Here is a 7,507-nt window from a genome sequence, read left to right on the forward strand (position 1 = left end):
AGGTGTATTTGTGTTACAAGAGCAACATATTTCACTAACATAATCATTTGTTTCAGTGCATATATTTTCCTAAAGTGACCTACATTTTAACATGCTAAATTGCTAATGCATATTTGTTAATAACTGAGTTTTTTCCCCTTAAAAGATACTTATTAATTGACACTTACATGACTATATTTGAACAAAGCTTCATGCCACATTTAACTAGATTAAAATTGTAACTCTTTCACTCTCACTCCCACTCCCACTCCCACGCAAACATGTAACTATTCAATTTTTTTCCTTGAGAGAAACTTATGACTACACACTTACATGACTATATTTGAGTAAAGCTTCATAAAGTCACATGACAACATTTAATCAGACTAAAACAACACTTTCTTAAACTCTCTCTCACGAGAACATGCAGTTAGTTAAATAAAAATTCCTATTATTTTTCAAAATACAGGCGACACATATAAAAGAACGGTTGTTGTTGTATATAAAAGATATTATAAAGAACTCTATACGTTTAAACTTATAAAAGAGTCCATAGTCGATTGAATTGAGCGTTGGAGCATGATGCAAATCCTACAAACCCCGTGTAAAGTAGGAGAAACCATTTTCATAGTAATGAGTTCTCCTTGACGTTCTCGATTAGTTAGATCATCAACATCAAAATCAGTATTTTGATTATTGATATATTTTCTCAAGGACTCACTAAATAAAAAACGTTACATGCAGCATTCAAAGTACATAAAATTATACTATATAAATTTGTTTGCCAACACCAAAATGATCGTTACCTTGGCTTCATGGTATCACCCGCTACCCCTTAACTTCTCTTATGGTATCCGGGGTATTTCACAATGCTATTAAAAAAATAACAGTAAAAGAAATAGTGGATTTGTTTTTCATTTCCTTGTTGCTACTAAAATCTATACATACACTATACAAATTTATATAATAAAATATCATCACCACTACTCAAATATTTTAATTTTATCCACCGGAGACTCGCCGTAATAATAATCTCCGACACTGGAAGCAGCCCACAACCGTTCATTAAACGACTCCTGCAACTCATCACCAACGAACGGCGTCCGACACAACGGACACGTCTTCATACTATGGTCCATCCACCGGTCCAAACAACTCCGGTGAAACACATGCCGGCAATTCACCAGCTGCCGGATCTCATCTCCGGCGACAAACTCATACAAACACACCGCACAGTTCTCCGGTGGGTCTTTAATATCTTCGTACTTCATCACCGGAAGAAGCTCACGGATGAGTAGAGTGGATACTGATTGAACCCGGTTGATCAGTTCGGGTCGGGTCGGGTGAGGTATCCGGGTCGAGCAGATCGCCGATACCCAGTAACCGGAAAATGACGGAATTGAGGTTGCGAATGAAACCCAGAAGTGATATTACGTGGATTAAGATGTTGGGTACGAAGAACTCGGTGTACCCGATTGGAAAACCCATGGGTTCAAGATTTTGACCCGAGTTACCAAATTGGGTTTGAGTTTATAGAAATTGAATGTGTGGGTGTTGGAATTGAGGTCCAATTGAGGTTGAATTTGACGGAATTGAGGTCAGATTAATGGCTGCGTGCCGTGAAATGTGGACTGGTGAAGTGTTGTATATATAGTGGATGAAGAAGAAGGGGTGGAAGTGAAGAAAGTGAAACATGAGGGGGTGAAATGGAAATTATCGGAAAGTAATAATAATAATAATAATAATAATAATAATATAATCGGGTAAATGAGTTAATGTTATCGGATAATCGGGTCGTTTTACTGGGTATTTTAGAAACAAACCCACGAAATATTTCAACCAAACCCTAATGGGACGGGTTCTACCGGTCCCATTTATGTCAGGTTTCATATATTTTTATGGCGTTCGGGTTTCATTTTCCATTACTCATAAGTATTGTTTTGTGATTGGTCCACTGCCACGTAGGCTGAAAGATTGATAACACGTTATGTTGATACTATTTGTAATTTTGTATATACTGCCAATCTTATATAATATCGTGATATGGTTAAAAAAATCAATTTAATTTGTCTTGTATGTTATTGTGACAGAAGTTGATTTTTAAATGTGTTAAATAAATGTGATGTTTTGGTTATTATTGTCTCATAAGATTTTAGGTTATAATTTCATGTGCATAGAATGTTAGGTAATGTGAATAACTTAATATTTAAATATTAACGATCTGTTTAAAGTTTTGCTGAGAAAAAGACTGAGTTAGTTAACAAAAAGTTAAATTTGTTACACGTATCAAGACAAGGGTCACGACTAAAAATATTTAGTGACTCACGAGACTTCCACCTTAGGGACCGGATGAACCTTCAAAAACTTTATCAAAATCGTATATTAGTTTATGTAAATTTGAGTAGCTTTCCCTCTAAAAACCACTTATTTGAATACGCTACTAAAAAATATAGTGAATTATATGGGACGGGATGCTAAGATGCATACCCGAGCCCGATCTGCCACCTTTTGGCTTTATGGATCAACGAGGCCTATGATGCGGCACAAGCTATTCTGGTTATGTTGTGACAATTGATAACCCATGTACCATGTAACCTTTAGCCATACCATGTACAACCAATGTCTGAAGGTGGATCTCAAACTAAGAAAGACATGAACATTAAAGGCATTTAATGACAGTAACAACTATAATCTTCTACTATAATAATTCTATAAACATGCCACAAGAGCCACAAAAATAGCATTCAATTATCGTTCTTAATTAGTTACTATCTACATGCTTATTATCACGCTCAGACTTGATTACCTGATAACATCACCATTTATGAGGCTAACGAGTCGTTCTATTTTGTGCCATTCGAGGGGAAGTTCATCCATACGATAATATTTAGCAGATATGAGCCTTTAAGAAAGACCATATGTACATTTACCAAAAATGATATAATATTAAGATTTTTAACGATGATCTAAAGGGTAACGTCATATAGTATCTATTACGAGTACATTTTAATGACATGTTCTCAAATGTATTGAAGTGACCATGTTTAAAGTACAATGACTTGAACTTATCTTCATCTTTTAACCACATCATTTAGGGAAATTTATTTATTTCGTTTTCCTTGATCGACAGGTTGAGAACTTTCGATGATTTTATTAATGACAGTCTAATTGTTTAAATAGATTAAAAAGGAGTTAATAAAAAGCTCACACAAGATATTATATTCTGAGTTCTACATATTTAACAGTTAACCACATAACTTTTTAATACGCTAATCTCATGTTACACTAAGTCATACAAATAACCCCACAAGTTTTTAATATGGTATGAACCAATACTGTCACGACCAGAACCAATACCGACTGTGTTCTCGCCGCATCCTAGCTGTAGTGCGCAAGTTTAAAGCATCTAGTTTGTCATTAAAATTGTTAAGTTTTTTTTGTTTCAGTTAAATAGTGAGTTGATGGGCCAATGCAAAGTGGTGGCAATTTGCAACCTAAAATGGTGATTCAGTCATTTTCCAAATAAAAAAAAATTGTCCTATAAATTTCTTCAACATGGTAAATATTAAGATAATATAATGTAATATATTTACTTTCAAATATAATGAAAATTGTATGATTAAAAAAAACAAATGAAATGCGGTGTAACATAAGAGTTATAGAAAATATTGAGTTTTCAAGACCAACAAAATCAATTACGTAACGTTTGTTATGTTTTGTCATGTTTAAGACATGTGTTTATAAGATGTTTCAATTATTATGGTGAAGCATACAACATGAGTATGACAACGAAGTGTTTTTTGTTTTTGTTTTTTTTTTCTATTTTGAGACTAGCGGACAAACCAACAACACCCTAAACTATTTCATATCAATTTATTTGAAAAAAAAAACAAAAGTAAAAAAAATGTCATATTAGAAAGAAAAGTAATATAAGACTATTCGAGACACTCATGAGTTATTTTACAAGTTTAAACTTGACTCGGATACTAGTTTGTTATTCAATATTACAAAAAATTGATAAATGCTGTCTCTACTTATCTTAAAGAAAAAGATGCTTTCAAGATTAAGTATCAATTATCATGAGACTCGACTCAACCTGATACAGAAACTTCGATGACCACACAAGCCACTAAAGGTGTTTCAATACCGGCCCAACAATAACTCCCCTTAATTAAACATACAAACATAAAAATTTCCGACACTAACGAATAAAAAAATTCATGAATTCATCACTATACACATACTATGATCACCTATCAGTCTATCACATGTATTTAAGTCGATATTGCCAAAAGATTTTTGAATAGCGAGTATAAAAATGGTTTCATAGATGTATATTAGGGTAAAATTATTCTAAGTAACTTTAGGTGTAGAATATGCTATTTTAATTATTTTTTACCCTAAAATTAAATGCTTATGGCCTCATTTGGTGCTTTGATACAATGACATTATCATCATATTTATTAACTAGCAATCTAAATCTAAATATCGTTGCAAGTCTTCTTTTACATTTCTTGGAACCATATTTGTGAAACTTCTATATTTGTTTAATAGTACCTAATCTAAAATCCTTTAGTAAATAAAAGTTGATTATTTTAAGAATATAAATAACGGTTTGTAACATGTTTTCTGATGTTCTCACTAAAAGAGGCCTATGGAACATTATTAACGGTATGTTTTTTGTGATGTGAACTCCCTTGATTGCTACAAGTTCCAGCTTTCGTTTCAACTAACTTCCAATAGGTAACTTGCCAACAATGGTCTAAAAATAAAAAAAATAAAAATTACATGAATGGTTCAAACATAGATCAATCATCAAAGGATGTATTTTAGAAAGAGGTTACGACTCACAAAAAAGTTAGTAAAGGTAAAGAATATGAGAACGGCAAAAATACAAATCGCGTAATTGTAGTAACTATATGAGTTGTCGATTTTTTTAGTTAAGGATATACTTAAGATCAAGACGTTTATTATTTTTTAGTTAAGTATAATATTGATGAATTTAAAAAAAAAGAAATACAATGTTTTTTTTTAAATGTTTAGATTTATTTAATAAAAAGATGTGTTTAAACTGGATACAACAAAAAGTCTAAGTTGCCACATTTACAATTTATCGTTGAAATAGTTAAAATTGTGGGTTGAAAGTAGTTATAACAATGTGTCTAAACTAGCTACTCGTGTTTAACATTATAGTATTACATCTAACCATCCAACGACACTTTCTTGTTGTACATTTGTGGTTATAATAGTTAATCAAGACATTATAACAATGTGTCTAAAACTACTAGCTAGTTTGTGTCGTATAAGGAACTGTAAGATTATAATAGCGCATGCAGACAATATGTTATTCGACGTATGCCCTTTTATTATATGTTTTCAATCTATTGCGTATGCTTTCTTTCTTTTTCGATATGTTGTTAACTTTGATCCAAATTTCCTTCATCCTTCAGTAACGTCTAACGACCAAAGATTTTTTAATGGAGGGACGATCAAGGGGAGGGCAACTGCCACTTTTATCTGCGTGTAGGTCCACCGGTGATTTTCTTAGCGATATTTGGTTTGAAACAAGGTTTGACTTTTTTTTTATTATACTTGTTTTCTTTAATTTATTTTTAGTTAATTTTGTTCTCATTGTTTGAATTATATCATAGTTCTATTTGGTGGATACAATGATGTGAAGTAAAAGTCAATTTTTTTCTATAGTGTTACAACATTCCTATTAGGTTCTTTATCTTCATCTTTGATATATAACTAAAAAAATACAATTTCTTTAATTTATACATCATTTTCTAAAAACTTCCCCAAACCCATTTTCCATTCCCATCTCTCTCTATATATTTTTTTCTCTTTCTTCCATTTATAATCTAATCGGTTTATACAAAGGCCCATGAGTCGTTGCGAGCCCCGTTCAATAAAAACAGAAGCGACACTTTTCAAACGAACAAATAAATGCCCTAACGAACAAATGATAACCACGTCGAGTAAATGAAGACTTGAAAGGGGAACTCAACCCCTTAATCATCCCACGAAACCATAACATACCCTATAACTGAAAACAAAGGCCCACGAGTCGTTGCGAGCCACGTTCTTTGAAAACAGAAGCAACACTTTTCAAACGAACAAATGAATGCCCTAACGAACAAATGATGACCGCGACGAGTAAATGGGGACTTGAATGGGAAATCAACCCCTTAATCATCCCACGAGACCATAACATACCCGTTCAGTGAAAACAAAGGCCCACGAGTCGTTGCGAGCCCCGTTCAGTGAAAACAGAAGCGACACTTTTCAAACTAACAAATGAATGACCTAACGAACAAATGATGACCACGGCGAGTAAATGAAGACTTGAATGAGGAACTCAACCCATTAATCATCCCACGAGACCATAATATACCCTTTCAGTGAAAATAAAGACCCATGAGTCGTTGCGAGCCTCATTCAATAAAAACAGAAGCGACACTTTTCATACGAACAAATAAATGCCCTAACAAACAAATGATGACCGTGGCGAGTAAATGAAGACTTGAATAAAGAACTCAACCCCTTAATCATCACACAAGACCATAACATACCCTATCACTGAAAACAAAGGCCCACGAGTCGTTACGAGCCCCGTTCAGTGAAAACAGAAACGACATTTTTTCAAACGAACAAACGAATGCCCTAAAGAGCATATGATGACCGCGACGAGTAAATGGAGACTTTAATGGAGAAATCAACCCCTTAGTCATCCCACGAGACCATAATATCCCCGTTCAGTGAAAACAAAGGCCCATGAGTCGTTGCGAGCCTCGTTCAGTGAAAACAGAAGCGACACTTTTCAAACGAACAAATGAATGCCCTAATGAACAAGTGATGACCACTGCGAGTAAAAGAATACTTGAATGGGGAACTCAACCCCTTAATCATCTCACGATACTATAATATCCTCTTTCAGTGAAACAAAGACCATGTTAATGATAACATTTGAAATTATATTTTTTTCAATCTTTAACAAACATGATTTGTTGTTTATTTTTTTTTATTTCACCAAGTATTTTGAAATATATAGTAACATACATAATATGTTAATATTTATTTTTATAAAAATGTATAAACATAATATAAATAGGGCGTAAAAGGAAAACGAATAATTATTGATTTATGACATATATCATTGTCTATTAATATTTTAGTTTTTGAGGAAAAAGAGATATGAGATTTAATCACAAAACGAGACGTGTCACAATTATTTTTTCCTTTATTAGAAAAGTAGTATTTTTTTCTTTGAGAACAAATATCTATGAGTTCATTGGGCTTGGTTAATAGATTTATGAAGTAATTGAGCTTTAAAAGGCCAATTGTAACTTAAAACTTGAGCTTAGAAGTTAGACGTAACTTTACTAGGCTTTAAAAGCCCAACAATGTTTTTAGCAGACAAACACGAAACACTATTCAACTATTTTTTTCTCTTTTAACTAAATTAAAGTTCTGCCTTTCAAAAACTGGTTTCAACGTTTGAGTTCCCAACCTAATTACAATTCGG

The 7,507-nt window shown here is 33.0% G+C and overlaps 1 pseudogene; it reads right to left on the bottom strand.

Moving 5' to 3' along the window:
- Positions 1–962: 962 nt before the first annotated feature.
- On the bottom strand, positions 963–1,696 carry LOC143543186 (brassinosteroid-responsive RING protein 1 pseudogene; annotated as a pseudogene).
- Between the last annotated feature and the right edge of the window lie 5,811 nt (positions 1,697–7,507).

This window comes from Bidens hawaiensis, unplaced genomic scaffold, assembly GCF_021521415.1.
Source record: "Bidens hawaiensis isolate Kalapana, Puna unplaced genomic scaffold, B.hawaiensis_p1.1 tig00013078_1, whole genome shotgun sequence".
Lineage (NCBI taxonomy): Eukaryota > Viridiplantae > Streptophyta > Magnoliopsida > Asterales > Asteraceae > Bidens > Bidens hawaiensis.